At 32.9% G+C, this 18,126-nt stretch overlaps 1 long non-coding RNA gene and 1 pseudogene across 1 annotated transcript; one reads left to right on the forward strand and one right to left on the reverse strand.

The window, feature by feature from the left end:
• Window positions 1–8,271, forward strand: part of LOC134283079 (zinc finger protein 91-like) — a 51,173-nt pseudogene extending 42,902 nt beyond the window's left edge.
• A 1,041-nt stretch (window positions 8,272–9,312) lies between these two features.
• LOC134283082 (uncharacterized) lies at window positions 9,313–13,361 on the reverse strand. Its single transcript, XR_009995418.1, has 4 exons — window positions 13,313–13,361; window positions 12,882–12,947; window positions 12,504–12,583; window positions 9,313–10,467 (listed from the first exon to the last, which is right to left on the reverse strand). It is a non-coding gene; the product is annotated as an uncharacterized LOC134283082 (long non-coding RNA).
• Window positions 13,362–18,126: the final 4,765 nt, after the last annotated feature.

Consider the following 18,126-nt stretch of genomic DNA (forward strand, 5'->3'; position numbering starts at 1 on the left):
TATTCAGGAATTATCTCTAAGTTTTAAGAATACAGTTCATGAGTTGCTGTTGCTTATTAATCAATCTGTAAGCGGCACCCTTTTAATTCTACCCCATGGCGGGGCCCTTGCTGACTGGTCAGTTTTCTAGTTTCTCATACTTCTAAATCTACAAGCATTTAGTTTTGAAAGTGTAAATTGTAATATCTGGGTCATAGCTATTACATATAGTTTATTCTTAATACCTTCAATTTCACATACAAGACAAGGTTCTTCTGACACTTTTTGGAATACCCAACCACTTTCCTTGCTCTCCTTCAATTGAAAGGCCTTATTTTCTATAAGATTCACACTGCTCAAATGACAAAGAATTGTATTATCTTCTCCAAAAATGAAGCTACCGTACAAGTGGAAATTTTAAAGAGACGCAAATTTAACGAATTCTACCTGAAATCTGGTATTTTATTTTTAGCGAAAAGTAATTTTAGGGATTTTATCATGCGAACTAAAGAAGCTTTTATAAATAATACGCAATTAATATTTAGCGATATTCAATTTCAGCGATATCAGCACCTTCATTTATAATGTCAAAATTAAATCCTCGCTAAAAATTCTACGTATACGGTATTTATTGGTGTATGAATTATGAAGAAATCCATTATCTTACTAATTATTATTCCTTTAAATTTTTACAGAAATATTTAAAATGAACATGATGAAGCTATTTCATAAAATTTAAATGTTGATCTCACTGTATATAAATTTCGTACACACTTTGCACTCAGTAAAAAGTTTTGAATTTCTCTCCAAAATACCATGAAAAGTTCAGCCATCATTATCACGAACTGAGAGTCTGTTATCGTCGCAGAGTGTACATGTGATTCGATGACTGACAAAAGAAATCAGCAAATTAGACTTTGCCATTAACTTCAATCATTAAAACATCCTTTTTTACTTACATTAATTTTATGATCCTATTCTGTTTAATTAACTATTTTTCTTTTAATCAAACACCAACATCATCTACTGCGGTATTAAAGCACATTTTCTGTCAATACGAGAGTAGAATTGAGTCGCTAAATGTAGAACTAAACAGGAACGGATATTCGGAACTCCGAATCTTTTGTTTTTTTAGGCGTCTCCATATGAGTGAAACATTCTCGAGAGGGACGTTAAACAATATACAATCAATCAATCAAAGACGATTTTCTCCAAAACCTACATGTGCGGATGACGTTAAACATAGAATTAATTTTAAACAGTCATATTAAAAATTTCTTTTTAGCATTTGGAATTCATTTTTCTAACAATTGTTCTCTTGTATTATTACCTTTGTCATTGTTTTACTTTCTTTTGCCACTTTGACGTGCTTTTAGAAAATAAGAAACTCAAAAGTGTTCTGTCTTTCTACGATGTTCCTAATTTTTAAAGTTTTCGATCGATTTTAGTAAAAAAGCGATTCTTCACAGATCGTATATTCGTCCGACACAGTCTCTCACTTAGATACCGCCTGTACCATTTATACCATTTATAAACACATGCTCGACTTATTTGTGACATAATGTTTAGCTCACCTTAGCCGAAGGCCCAAGTGAGCTTTTCTGATCACATTTTGTCCTGCGTCCATCTGTCTGTAAACTTTTCACATTTTCAACTTCTTCTCAAGAACCACTGGGCCAATTTCAACCAAACTTGCCACAAAGCATCCTTGGGTGAAGGGGATCCAAGTTTGTTTAAATGAAGGGCCACGCCCTCAATCAAAGGGGAGATAATTGCGAATTAGTGAAAATTTTAAAAATCTTCTCAAGAACCACTGTGCCAGGAAAGATGAAATGTATGGGGGAGCATCCTCAGGTAGTGTAGATTCAACTTTGTTCAAATGGCCGACCAAAGTTTTACATAGAAATATATAGGAAAATTCTTTAAAAAATATTCTTCTTAAGAATAACAGAGCCATAATTGATCAAATTTATATGGAAGCATCCTCAGGTAGTGTAGATTCAAATTTGTTCAAATCATGACCCCCGGGGGTAGGGCGGGGGCACAATGGCTGACCAAAGTTTTACTTAGAAATATATAGGAAAATTCTTTAAAAATCTTCTCAAGAATAGCAAACCCATAATTGATCGTATTATATGGAAGCATCCTCGGGTAGTGTAGATTCAAGTTTGTTCAAATCATGACCCCCGGGGGTAGGGCGGGGCCACAATGGCCTACCGAAGTTTTTCATAGAAATATATAGGAAATTTTTTTAAAATCTTCTTTAGAATAGCAAACCCATAATTGATCATATTTATATGGAAGCATCCTGAGGTAGTGTAGATTCAAGTTTGTTCAAATCATGACCCCCGGGGGGTAAGGCGGAGCCACAATGGCCAATCAAAGTTTTACATAGGTATATATCGGAAAAATCTTTAAAAATCATTTTCTCAAGAATAGCAAAGCCATGATTGGTCATGTGACTACTTTTGGATTTAAACTTTTCAATAATAAACCCATTTCTACTTTTTCCTAGCCACAGTGCTTAGGTGAGTGATGTGGTCCATGGGCCTCTTGTTATTTCCTTTAACATTTCTAGGATTTATTCAGGATTTTTTCCGAGTGGAACACAAAATTGCATCGTTATCTGCTGCTCTGTAATGTTCAACAAGGTCATCATTTTTGTCGATCTGCGGTCCAATTTTGGCAGTTTTAAATGCTAGATAGGTTTGAAATTAGTCGTCCTAAAATTTTTTTTTACATATCGTTTGAATTTATTGTTTAAATGTTGCTACTAAATTCTGTTACATGTAGCATATGGCGTGAAATAAAAAATAAGAGATGTGATAGGAGTCCGCGAACTTTTCGAACAAGCCTCTTAATTATGTGTTTGGGACCCCATTCAACTGTTCAAGTACCGTATATACTCGCCTATAAGTCGGTATTTTTGGTGTTAAAAAGTCTATGTCCGACTTATAGGCGAGTCATAAAAAGACAGGAATTTTTCTGGATGGCAAATCATAGTATTCTATATACATATTCAACAGCTATCGTTGAACAAAGTATGGATACATTATATCATATATGTATTATAAGATAATACATAAGATACATTTTTAGTCTTAAAAGGGCAGTATTTATTTTTTATGATTTAAATGTGAATATCGACTTCATTTCTTAAAAAAATAATAAAAAAAAATTAGGGTAAAACATCACAGCATTTATTGGAAATTGTCATCTGATTTTGGTGAAAAATTGTACCGACTTATAAGCGGGTCAATGGCAAATCCCTGCCAAATAACCGTAAAAATACAACCGACTTATAGGCGAGTATATACGGTACCTTGCACAGACATTAAGATTCATTCTGATGATGAACTTCAAAAATATGATGAGTAATGTATATGAGGAAGGACCTTCAACAAATCAAAATAATATCGGAGGTCAGTGAGGACGAATAGAGGTTATAATTGCGATTTGTGTTCGATAAATTCTAGAAATAAATGAGTAGATTTGTGGATTACCGTATAAATCAGTATGTATTCTTGCTCCAGATTTAATCAAACATTAGGAGGCATGTGATATGTTTGAAGAAAAAACGATTAGTGAGGAAAAACATTTGAATAGTTATACAATCATTACCTCTTTCGTTAAATAAATCGTATATTCAATTATTATCAGTGTTATTCTGCATTTCAATGTACAAGTATTAAAAATGTGTTCTGGGTATTTTGTTGATCATTTATTTTAAGTATCTCTAGTTGAAGATATTTATGTCTCCCTTCGAAGAAGGGAGGGCATATTGCTTTGCTGCTGTCTGTCGGTCGGTCGGTCTGTCGGTCCACTTAGTTTCCACTCATTTTCTTCACAACCATTGCACATACTGAAATGAAATTTGGCATACAGATATATCACATTTAAATCTAGGCCAAGTTCTGTTTTGGGTACGATCGCACCATTTTTGGTAGAGTTATGCCCCTTGGACTTAGAAAAATTTCAATTATTTGCAGTTGCCACTTTTCTTTGCAACGGTTGCACATACTGAAATCAAATTTGGTATACAGATATATCACATTATTATCTAGGTCAAGTTCTGTTTTGGGTACGATCGCACCATTTTTGACAGAGTAATGCCCCTTGGAGTTTGAAAAAAATTCCAAATATTTGCAGTTGCCGTTCATTTTCTTTGCACCTGCCTTTTGCACATACTGAGATGAAATTTAATATACAAATTTATTAGATAAAAATCTATGGCAAGTTCTGTTTTGGGTACGATCGCACCATTTTTGACAGAGTTATGCCCTTTGGACTTACAAAAAAAATTCCAATTTTGGAGGAGGGGGGCATAAGTGTTTCACAAACATCTCTTGTTAAATCTGATTTCTAAATTGTTGTACTTGCACTTCAATAGAACACATTAAGGTTTCTTAAGAACACTGTAATATATATTGATCATGCTAATGGAAGTACAATGTATTACATGTAATAACAAAAACATACTAATGTACTAACTATGTACATGTATATCACAGAAGTGAATAAAACCTATTAATATTACTTTTTTCTGTCGTTTGTTTTTCATACATGACAAAACTAAGATAACATTAAAAAGTTCTATTAATAATGCCAGTAAAAAGATACAGTAAACCTGCCACAAAGCATCTGGTAATAACTGTTTTTCCTTCTCAGATTCACCATTCAAGAAATATGGAAATAAAGATATGGAAAAGTGATTGATATTCAAATAATTAAAAAACAATGTATAAAAAACGCATAAAACATGAACACGTGGAAAATCTATAGCTGGAATGAGGTGTTAAGGAGCAAGCATTCCCTGTTGACCCGTCACACAATATAAATAATCGATAAATTAAACTCAAACTGCTATAGCCGGAAAGTTTGTTGTGCATGTGAAAAATATTTTTTTCCGTGAAAAGGAGAAGTTAAAAAAATTAAGCCAAAATGATGGAATACATGTGAACAAAATGATATCGATATTTGTGTCAAACCTCATTTAGTAAAGAAGGTTCCTCAATGGATGAAATCTCCAAATAACAAGTTTCATGCAGTTTATGGGATATATCATTAAAAAAAAAATGGAATTGTAGAAAATTTGCAGTGAATTGATTAAAATATGTTTAGCATTACATTGCACCAAGATTAAGTAAATGAAGATATCATTTAAGGAATCGCTGTTTGGTAGTTGGAGTATGCCGGTGCATCAGCGATTGGAAACTTGGGATAATTAAGTAAAATTTGGTGGTCCAATTTGAATTATTCTTCTCATGAACCACTGGGCTACAAAAGAATGAAAATTACGTGAAAGGGGCAGGGAAACAGTTTCAGCTATATTTTTACAAATGTTTAAGTAGGGTCTTTCTAATGGTCATTAAAAAAAATGAACGCAAGTTGTCCAGATACAAGACAGATTTAGAGCTCCGAACCTTTGTTATGTAAACAAGGCTAGTTTCATGTTTTCATTTACACATGTTAATATACTCATATATGTTCGTTCAAAGAAGATAATTTCAAATAAAAGTTTATTCAAATACGATTCGACAGTTACTATTGATTTGCTGAACTTCATTTTGTTCTAAATATGATATTTTCTATATTTATCAAAAACAAGGTACGAGCCTTCTTTACATTATGAAGAACTTTAAGTTCTGTATCTTGTTTGTTAATCAACAAATAATGATTTTTGCTTATTAATAGATGATGCCTTAGGTAGGAATTGTAAACATTAAAATTGGTTTTCAAAAAATCAGTTGAAACTGTGTCCAGGCCCAATTAAAGTAGTGTAGATTCAAGCAGGTTTGGATCATAAACCGGGTGTTAAGTTGTGTTAAGCTGTGGCCTCTATCGGCGATTAAAGTTTTACATGGGTATGTACATGTAAATATGGAAAATTATAACATTTGGGTTCTATGTTCTGTTGTTCTACATGCGAACTATTTCTACAACGGTCGAGGCACTTAGAAGTTAGAAATGAGTTTTTGACAAAAAGATTGTGTGTTTGTAGAGTTAGGAAATCATGGGTTTGCTCCAGCCATGACAAATCTTAGTGAACATAGGTTGAATTAATTTCTTGACTGTGCACTCAGTACTCTGTGATGACGAAACACGAATTCGATTCATGAGAGGTCAAATTCGTTTCACGAGAGGTCGAATTAGAATCACGAGAGGTCAAATGCAATTCACGAGAGGTCGAATTCGATTTACGAGGTGTCAAATTCGATTCACGAGTTGTCAAATTAGATTCACGAGAGATCAGATTTAATTCATGAGATGTCAAATTGATTTACGGCCTTGTAGGCGTTGGCACACTGAATAAACATTCCCTGCTCTATGCCCCCGAGTGTTGGGTAATGGTGTTAATTTCAACAAACCATTATATGAACACACTTGAATCTACTCTATCTGTTTATCATTTCATTTAAAAAGCTAGGTTAATTCACAAAGGACCTTTTCAGTCCTGTAAATATGTGAATAGTTGAATTTGCTTCGTTTTATCTCACAGTGCATTAAATATGATTTAAACACTTCATAACTGTCAGTTCTTGACAATTATTTGTCAAATTTCAGGGGGAAAGGAAAGCTTTTTCATCCCAGTCACATATTCAATGCGATGGTCAAAAGAGTTGTAGTGCTAATGACATTCAAACAGAGGATGTAATAAAGCACGCCAGTACTCAAGTAAGTAAAACGCTTCGTGAATGTAACGTCTGGAGGAAAACTTTCAGCTCAAGTCACCTGCATAGACACATGAGGACACATACAGGTGATAAACCTTATAAATGTGATATATGTGGGAAGGCTTTCAACAAGTTATATAACTTACACACACACCTGAGGACACATACTGATGATAAACCTTATACATGTGATGTGTGTGGGAAGGAATTCAACCAGTCACAACACATAAAGATTCACATGAGGACGCATACAGGTGATAAACCTTACAAATGCAGTGTGTGTGAGAAAGCATTCACCCAATCATGCTCCGTTAAGATACATATGAGGATACATACCGGCGATAAACCTTATAATTGTGAAGTGTGTGGAAAGACCTTTGGCCATTCACAAAACTTAAAGAAACACAAGGGGACACATACAGGTGATAAACCTTACAAATGTGATGTGTGTGGAAAGACCTTTGGCCAGTTGCAAAACTTACAGACACACCTGAGGACACATACTGGTGATAAACCTTATACATGTGATGTGTGTGGGAAGACATTCAACCAGTCTCAACACATAAAGAGTCACATGAGGACGCATACAGGTGATAAGCCTTACAAATGCAGTGTGTGTGGGAAGGCAGTCGGCCATTCGCATAACCTCAAGAATCACATGAAGACACATACAGGTGATAAGCCTTATAAATGTGATGTGTGTGGAAAGACCTTTGGCCAGTCGCAAAACTTAGAGAAACACAAGAGGACACATACAGGTGATAAACCTTATCGCTGTGATGTATGTGGGAAGGCATTCATCCACTTACATCTCTTACAGACACACATGAGGACACATACAGGTGAAACACCATATAAATGTGATGTGTGTGGGAAGGAATTCAAAGGGTTACAAAACGTAAAGAGTCACATGAGGACACATACAGGTGATAAACCTTACACATGTGATGTGTGTGGGAAGGCAGTCAGTCAGTCACATAACCTCAAGAGTCACATGAGGACACATACAGGTGATAAACCTTACAAATGTGATATGTGTGGGAAGGCAGTCAGTCAGTTACAAGGTCTAAAGAGTCACATGAGGATACATACAGGTGAAAAACCATATAAATGTGATGTATGTGGGAAGGCATTCACCCAGTCACAACACATAATGAGACACATGAGGACGCATACAGGTGATAAGCCTTACAAATGTAATGTGTGTGGAAAGGCATTCAGTCATTCACATAGCCTAAAGAGTCACATGAGGACACACACAGGTGATAAACCTTATAAATGTGAAGTTTGTGGAAAGGCATTCTCTGCATTAGGGAGCTTACGGGGTCATATGAGGATACATACAGGTGATAAACCTTTTAAATGTGATGTGTGTGAGAAGACATTTTTCTGGTCTGAGGAATTATCAAGACACAAAAGGACACATACAGGTGAAAGACTCCACAAATGTGATGTGCGTGGAAAGACAACCAACAGATCAGGTGACTTAAAAGTACACATGAGAACTCATACTGGTGATAAACCGTATAAGTGTGATGTGTGTGGGAAGGCATTCAAAAAATTACAGACCTTACAGAAACATGTAAATGTACATACAGCTAAAAAACCTGACGTGTGATGCGTTTTGGAAGGCATTCAACAGATTAGGAAACTTAAAAAAGACAAATGGGGACACATATTGGTGATAAACTTTATAAATTATGCGATGTGTGAGAGGCAGTATTCAGTAGATCCGTCACTTTCTAAATACATATGAAGAAACATACAAGTAATAGACGGAGAATGTGATGTGCGTGGGAAAGCTTTCAGTTGGACAGACATGAGGATTCATACATGTGATCAGCTTTAATTGTAATGTTTGCGAAAGGGCATTTAATTGCTTTAAAAGCTAAAAGAGTCAAATGGTGAGGCATACAAGTAATAAAACCCATCATTGTGATGTGTGTGGGAAATTATCCTTTCCATTTAGTAATCTAAGGAAACACATACAGGCATATATTAGTGAAACTATATGAATGTGACGTTTGTGGAAAGTGATTGAAGGGATATTTAAGAGATCAATTGATGAGGATGCATCAAATTTAAAACCTTCATTTAATTTATAATGTTATATAATGTGTATGGAGTTCAAAAAGTAGCATGATTGTAATTTTAAATTTGTTTTAGCTCTGAAAGAAAATTCCTTGAAAAAGCAAAAAGCTCAGGTCATAAAGCATAAAAACGCAGTCACATGCGAGAAAAAATTTTTGATTTTTCTGCATTGAATTTCAATTATTTAAAAAGCATGAGTTTTCAACTTTTACACGAGTTTGATTTTTTAGAAAATCACAGGGCAAAATTTGAATGGAAACCATACCTTCTTCTTTGTCTGTTTGTTTTAGCTCACTTGAGCAAAAAATCCATTTATAAATTTTTCAACCTCCTTCTCAAAGACCACTGGGAAAATTTTAACCAAAATTAAAACTAAGGGGGATGAAGAGTTAAAATTGTTAAAATAAGGGACCAAGCCCCATTCCAAAAGGAAGATAAAAGAGTAGAGGATGGGGCCATTACAAAAATCCTGTAGATCCACTAAGCGAGAAAAAAGTGAGACTTGTTTAAGCATACTGGAATAGTGTAAATTCTAAATTAATCAAATTTTGATCCCCGGAGGTAGGGCAATACCACAATACCTGATTTCAAATAAGCTACATATCTGCAGCTACTAGTACATGTAAATATTTCTGGAAGGTAACTATCTACATAATCATAATCAGTTATTAATTTTTTTCTGTTAACTGAATTCAACAATAATAATTTAAACTGATATGCACACCATTTATATATCATGACTCATATTGAAAAATGGACAAAGTAAACAAACAGCATAAAATCATGTTTTTATTTACAAGAAATTTTCTAAGCACTTCATGTAGACAGACAATGGAATCTTCAACAACAAATAAGTTGTATATTACAGGTATATGTTATATTAAAAATTATGCTGTTTATAAATGAAGTAAAAATTTATAAATTCAATATTTAGATACCCTTTACAAGATCTCCAAATTTTGACTATTTTTAATGAACAAGTGCACATGTACATTCTAAATATTTTTTTTTTCCAAATCAATTTTTTTTTAAAAAGTTCCATTTATTTTAAAGGTAATCAACCTTATAATAAAATTCATAGTAAAAATATTCAAGTGTTTCTTTCTTTACTGATCTGGTTTAAAATACATGTGAAATTACAATATGTATTTCATATAGTTTATGCATGCAATACCAGTGAGAGCTACATGTAGCTATTACCTCCTTTTTTTGCAAACATTTTCTATACTGTGATTGAATTAAATACATCAGTTTTAAGTTATAAATCTTATCTTCTCATTTTATAACCTATGAAGTCACCTGCTTGGCACAGTGGCAAGAGCATCTGCTCGAGAGTAATGAGTAAGGAGTTGATCCATAAATTGCTGGTTCAAAATCCCACGTCAGACATAGATGAGACTGTATATACAGAGGTGCTGTTTTGCAGTAGGTGCTAGTACCAAAAGATCCTTCATTGTTCGATTAGCCATGTGTGCCAAGTAAAGGACAAAATTTGCAGCTCTCCACCGACAAATGTTTGCTTTCCCATATGAGTGAAAGTTTCTCAAGAAGAATGTTAAACAACGTACAAATAAAAATGAACTATAGAGTCTTTGAATATGCAAATTATTTTTTTCTGAGAAAGGGATCCTCAAATGATGTTTAGATACGGTTCATATGAGTAGAAAAGTACTGTATTATCCCAGCTAGTATTCATGAATTCAGCAACCATTTGTTACATGGCCTGAAAAGTATAAAATGTCAATGCTTTAACATAAAAGTATATGATTGATATTTTTATAATTCTTAAATAATTAATTGAATCAATAAAATAAAGTCACACTTGTTATCTTGAAATGCTCATGGGACTGCTGAAAAAAACTGAGATGTCCAAGAGATTCAGGGTAATATACGAGGGCTGTTCGGAAATTAATGAGACAATTACATTTACTCCATAAAGTACGGATATACTTTCATGAAAATTCATCAACATTTTATAGAGAACGAATAAAACTCTTATGCAAAATTTCTAATTTCTATGATACTAAGAAAAGTTTCGGTGAAATAATAAACATGCATATGTCTAACGACCCGGAGCAGCTTCACTACGTCATTTAACGTCACGTCAGCCGGAGATGGTTTCGCATGTAAAACGTTCGGGAAGCATGCATACTTTTCTTTCTTTGTAATTACATATATAACAGTACGAAAATCAAATGGTCTTTTATTCTTAAACTTCCTTAAAAATGTATGCTGTTGCTACCTGAGTGTAAAATTTTCATTTGTGGAAAATGATGACAGTGCCGATTTATGCAACGCAAGTCAACGATATTAAAACTGTATCGACATTCATACCATACGTAATAACTCATGGTCATCCGGAGCTTTTGATTTTACTCTGGTTGTATTAATTGTAAAAAAAAAATGTATAACAATGATATAACAAACCCTAACTCATTATTTTTTTCTCGTTATTATATTGCTCCGCCTTTGACGTCAAAATCCATTTTGGCAGATTCTTGGTAGATTTCTCGACCGCGCTTAATTTTTTTTTATGATCTCCGTATTCCTGATCAAATTCTAACAAATTTGCACAACATGAATTTGAATTACAGCTGAAAACTTATACACATAAACAGAATTATTTTCGCTCTTATCATGGGTCCACGAAGATTTATAACGTTGGTGTTACATATTTTCAATATCTGATTTCGAGACTGCTCCCGGTACTCCTACTAATGACGCATTTATATACCATTGAACAGAAAATATTTAGTACTTGTAAAATATTTTATGCTTATATTAATTCTTAATGTATGTCAAACGTATATGCTAAATTCAGCGAAAGACGTTCATTAGAAAGCAAAATATACACAATATCTCAATAATTTTCGAACAGCCCTCGTATATATAAAAAAAAATGTCATTCAAGGGACTTTAAAATGACTTTGATATCTCAATGTGTTCAAAATATCACTCAGTGTCAACTGTCAAAGATATATACCAAAGTTAAACTCTATACAGAGTATATAAAATTCATATACATGTATGCCATTTACAGTTGCTAATTCAATCTACCATTGTTCATTAATAGTCTGCATGAGAAAGAGATATGTGCAAAATGAGCAAATTAAATTAACAAAAGTAAATCATATATATATATGCAATTTCAAGTGTTTGCAAATCATGCATTCATCCAATCCATCATTACTATCATGATGAGAGTTATTCCCCTTTTCTATAACCCCAAAATATTGCTTTCTTTCTGAAAATTGTAGCTTTTTTGACCTTACATAGATATCAACTAAAGTCTTCATAAAATAGGAATTTAAATTATTAAAACTTATATTAATTTAATCTCTACTTAACTTAAAAGCCAAGAAATAAACAAAATGATTTTCCAATATTTACATAGGACTTTCCAAGATGAACATTCTGTTTATAATTACGGCACATCCATTACCCTTGACTCTGGAATTCTGTACTAGGATGTATTCATTCAAAAAACATGATGTACCGGTATCGTGGCCCAGCATGATAATCTTGAATAGATTTCAGAAATATTCCAGAATAAAACTTTGACCCCCACTGTGGACCCACCCTACTCTATAGCTATATGATCTGAACAAATCTAAAACTGTTCTTAACTATCTCAGAGTGACTAATAATGACCTGCCTATTCTTGAAAAGAAATAAGATTTAATTTTTTTTCTACTGATTACTATTGTTCTCTCTATTTCATTGCTGCACTCAACATATCATCACCAGTAATCAATATACCTTCTCTTTGGACTTGACATCCTTACCTAGATTCTCGTGGTTGAAGCTTTCATCGGATAATTTGTTTTGTTACAGCTGAACTACAAATATGATTAATAAATTAATACAATCCTCTACATTTAATTAATCCAAATAAAATACAAGCATTTGCAATAATGTGGAAAGAAAACTGAATGAAAATTACTGACAAATATCAATGCATACATTGCATGCAAATCAGAAAAAAATATGTAATGCAATCATTTACAGTTTACGTAATATGATGATTATGTATCAGCATAATTTTCAGTTCATTAAATTGTCGAAACAAAGAAACAACTGTATTTAATTTTATAAATTCTCTCCTTTTCATAAATTTTCTTCTGCCTTTGAACTTACATGTACTATTAGGCAGCATGATAATGTGAGAATTTCTTCACCCATTCTTTATTATTAAAGTATCTGCTGAAATTAGAACAGAATGTGATTAAATCTTTTGAGAATTAAAAAAAACAAAAATCAATGATGCCTGATTTTCAATTATATTGACCCTTATATCATCTCTCTCTCTCTCTCTCTCTCTCTCTCTCTCTCTCTCTCTCTCTCTCTCTCTCTCTCTCTCTCTCTCTCTCTCACTATATATATAAGTTTACCCAGGATTCTTTTATACATTTATATACCTGTACATGTAGATATTGGAGTAATTGGACATGCTAAATATTATCTATTTATTTATTCCAATCAGCATGATCAGGATGATAATAATTAAATAATGTTGCATATTAAATATGTTATAATTTTATCCCTACAGTTACATATACAATACTCACAACTGGCAAACCTTGAACTTGCACATCACTGTCTTCAGAGTATATCGTGCAAGAAACATTCAATCATTGCACATTACTAATGAACTGATTTGATTTCCTTTTATAAACATTTGCTTTTTTGTTTTATTTTATTGAAATTATAATTTTTGTGCATTTAATACAGTATCATCACTATCATGTGCATACATATTGAAGACCATTTTTTAAATTCAATCAACAAATTATCATTCTTCAAAAAAAAAATTAAGACATACATGTACATTGAATACATGTAAAGATCAGTAAAGCCCATATTTTAAAAGTGGAGAAAAAAATATATTTTCTTGGGTGTATAATTTGTGTGGGATAGTGCATATCTTTAAAAAAAAACAAACAACAAAAAAGACAAAATGTCTCGATAGCTGACTTTACAATGCAAGGCAAAAAAAATTGAAGGCCCACTGGACTGGGGTCAGTGAATTTTGTTTTATCTAGGATAGTACATGGTAGGGGGCATCTGTCTTTTGTGTCAGTTCTATGTACATTTATAACAAAATACAATTATAGTTGGGCTAGCAACTTGACAGCCTTGTTTCAAAGTTCTGTCATTTCGGAATCCTATTTTGTTTAGATCAATTATTGAATGCCCAACTGTGTATCACATTAAACAAACAAAATATAACTATTACATTTATCATGATTATTATTATTATGGTTTTGGGTCAGTCTCTTTTTTATTAAATCTAGTAGCCTAGTGGGATAGTGATATTATGATGATCTGACCAGTAAAAAGCCGGAGTGAGCAGTGAAAGAAAACTATTTCTAGCCTGGGTCTACAATGATTTCACATTTGTGCTTCATTATATAAATTTTCTAAATTCAATAATGCTTGTTTATTTAACCTTATAGGGTTAATTGTGTAAACTTTTGTCATACCTGGAGATGGCTGTTCGAAATGTACTCTACAGCTGTACCTGCAATAGACAAACAAAAAGAAAATTACTTTTCATTTAACACATTAAAATAATTAAACAATATGTAATTAAATACATGTATTCTTACAAACAAAAATGCAAAACATCAATGTAAATTACTTAATTATCTTTTCAAATACATTATAATTACAAAATATCTTTTCATTACACAGATTGATGCACGCAAGCATGTGATTTATTATACCCCCCGCTTGAAAAGCGGGAGGGTATATTAAGTAATTGGTATGTCTGTCTGTCTGTTATGCTTCGATGTACCCATCTCTTATCCGCTAATTCCTCTAATATACCACTGAGTGATATTTGATGACTTTCACAGAATCTATATTACATATTGCAATTGTGCATCTTCTATTCTACTTTTTGATCCGCCACATATTTCGGGTTTCCCATAGAAAAACATGGACACAGTCATTATATTCATATGAGAATTAGCTGTGGGTATCATTTAGTGTCAGAGCTCATTGCTCACAGTACGTCTAGTATATACTTATACTATTTCAGTAGCTACTTTTAGATGGGTAATATACTTTAAAAGGGAAAATAGTGGTACACATAGAAATATTCAAAATTTTCATAAACTGCATATGTGATTGATTGATTGTATGTTGTTTAGAATGTCCCTCTCGAGAATAATTTTCACTCATATGGAAATGCCACCACTTGCGGGTGGAGGGCTACAAATTTTGGGTGAGGGTCTTTGAGCAGGGAGGAATCTTTTTTGTGCCAGCACCTACAGCGACACGGGGCCTCGGTTTATACGGTCTCATCCAAGGACCAGTCTCGAGAGGTGCTGTTTTGACACTTTAAAGTGAAAGAGCACTTGACAGAATAAGAAACTGCAAACCTACTTTTACTTTTCAGGTAAAGAAACGTTTGTTTTTCAACTTTTTGCAATTTAAAAAATTTATAAATCGATATAACATAAAGTTTTACTTCTTTATTCATGTTGAATTTCTCTCTCGATTTTCACCTGTAACATGTTGGTCTCACGCATTGCTTTCAGTAGTGTTATGTAAAGGAAAATATTTGCAAATGTAAATATATGGAAATACATGTATGTATGTAAAATCTTTAAAAATTCTCTTAGGAAACACTGGGACAGAAAAAACTTCTTATGCGCAAGCATCTTAAGGTAGTGTTGATTCTAAATTGTTCAATTCGTGATCCCCGGTTATAGGGTGTTGCCACTATATGACATACAATTGTTACATTGAAATATGTAGGAAAAAATCTTTTTTCCTGGAAACACCGGGCCTAAAAAGCTGAACCTTAGCAGAAGTATCATGGGGAAGATTTATTCTTAATCATAACCCCTTGGGTAGGGTGTGACCACAATAAGTATAAAAAGGTGGAAATCAGGTGCTAGAAGAACAGCAGGGTCAAAGTTACTCAGGTGAGCTTTGTGGCATTTGGGACTTTTATTTTCAGAGCCATGCCCCTGGATCATAAAAGTCTTAATATTAAGTGAAATTTTTTTAAGGTATAAAAGTCAAACACACCATTTAAAAAAAAAAAAAAACATGTTAATATTTTAGAGATTCCCGACTAAAGTGCTTTACGTATAAAACTTCACTTTAAATTTAGAGAAAATCTTACAATAAGTATATTATTTTTTTGCAATTAAAAATTTGACTTTAGGTATACCTTTACTCAGAAGACTAAAAATTCCACTGATAAAAACCGAAAACCACCTACTGCACGTTGTACACCTATATGATTCTTGTATTAAAGGAGATGGTGAACAAGACGAAGGACAAGCCCATAACGCGACAAACATGAAGGTGAAAATGTACCCAAACTTCGCTCTAGTTAGCTACTAAATTAGCAAGTCACCGAGTGTCAGCCCATGTGACCCGATTGATATTATAATCACTTTTTTCACGTGACATTCAAGTGTTCGATACGCTTTCATTGTGTAAGGCGTTGGAAAATTCTTTTTATATCTACATGTACTTCCATGTTCAAAACATTGAAGATCATTGCGTACAATTTATTGGCGTTTTAAAGTTTACGTTGACTTCTTTCACTTTAGTGTTTTTGTTCGGAGCATTTAAAAGAAAAGGCGTATTATTTTTGCCGATTACATGCTGTACAAAAACCAGTGGCGGATTGAGAAATTTTGAAAACGGGAGCCCGACCAGTTTTAGGTCAGGGTAGGAGCCCACAGTCACACCAAAAAAAAAAACTAAACTTTTTATTTTATTTTTCCGTTACTAATTAAATTAGTCCACAATTGTTATTCAAGATGATTAAGATAAAGTGAAAATGTCATTTTTTAAAAATACACTGTAGGTTCGAACACATATAATTATTTTAAGATTTAGTTAATTCGCTGCTTGACAGCAAATACTACATGAGCAGTGAGATTTTAAGTATTACAATTTTAAAAGAACGTTAGATAGAGAAAATTATGCAGTGCTTGATAATGTGGAAGCCGAAATTCATTTTCTTTAATGCATTGTCCTTTGTACTCTGAATAAAGATCAAAACTCTTTTGAAAATTATCTCTGCCAGTAATCAAATGGCATGTCATTTATGGATTTATTGTGTGTACTTATTTCAGATTATCCTAAAGACAGGTTGCAAATTATTTTTCATTTACGCTAAGACAGTCCATTATGTTCAGAAAATAAAAATGTACTTCAGTGTCATTTTCATCTACCAATAATTCTCAAAACAAACACTACCAACCTAAGCGTACAAAATGCATACATATATTTATCACAATTTTGTTTATTTTTATGAACTTTTTATTTTTCTCTTAATGTTCTGCTCTTTACTTACTTTACTTACTTACGTGGATACAATTTCTTGAAATTATATGCATGGTTATAAATCATTTATTTTTTGTAAAACAATGAACACAAAACCCTCCTCTCCGCCTTTTTCATATATAATGTAAATCAAATACGGAAAAACCATGTGCTTATGATCCATTTCCATGCGATTTAAATGTCTCCGCCCCTTTGCTGCCACCTTAAAATCGAAAGCGGTCCAGTTCAATTTTCCGGAATTTATGGCTTAAACATGTTCTTTTCAATACCGCTGCATGTAATTATAGAAATATGCATGACGAAAAATTCTAGAAATAAATATCAAAAACATATGCTTGCACATTAATCATAGATAAATTTAGCGATATATTGTAATATTAAGCTTAAAATGGGTAACCGAAAAGGTTCCAAATAACGTCCTTAAGTGCAGTCATTCTTTATCTCGGAGGAGATAATGGCTCATTGTTTAGAGTTTTGCCTTAAAGCCACTATATTTACCAACTTATATTTTACGTACCAATGCATACACAACCAAATCAACACTTAATAAAATGGGGATTTATTCAATAAACAAAACAAATGCATACATAAGTAAATTTGCTGCGTGTTTATACGACAAAATTTACACACATGAACTAATAATTTGCTACAAAAGGTATGCAAAAGTTAATTTGCACCTAGTTCTGATAAGGTCTATTTACTCCACTGTGCAGAATTTGCAATTATGAGTAAATCCGTTCATACGACATAAATTGCCCACGTGAGTAAATTTACTTATGTGTAAAATATACTGAGGTATGTAAATCATGTCGTATGAATGGGGTATAAGTCGGAAATTAACCTATACTTTATCTTATAAACCTTTGAACTTTTGCTATGAAATTTTAAATTGCAGCTTCTAAAAGCCTGGTTTTGAGGACCAAAGTCAGAAAATCGTGCATTGCAAAAATAGTTTCCAGATGATGTTGGACCTTTTCAATGAAGTTATATATCAGATTAACATGATTAAGAAGTCTTGGTGACTTATATTTGACCACTATAGAGGGTGTTCACTCCTCCATATCAC

This window comes from Saccostrea cucullata, unplaced genomic scaffold (assembly GCF_032062105.1).
Source record: "Saccostrea cucullata isolate Sc308-1 unplaced genomic scaffold, CSIRO_AGI_Scuc_v1 ctg2243, whole genome shotgun sequence".
Classification (NCBI taxonomy): Eukaryota; Metazoa; Mollusca; class Bivalvia; order Ostreida; family Ostreidae; genus Saccostrea; species Saccostrea cuccullata.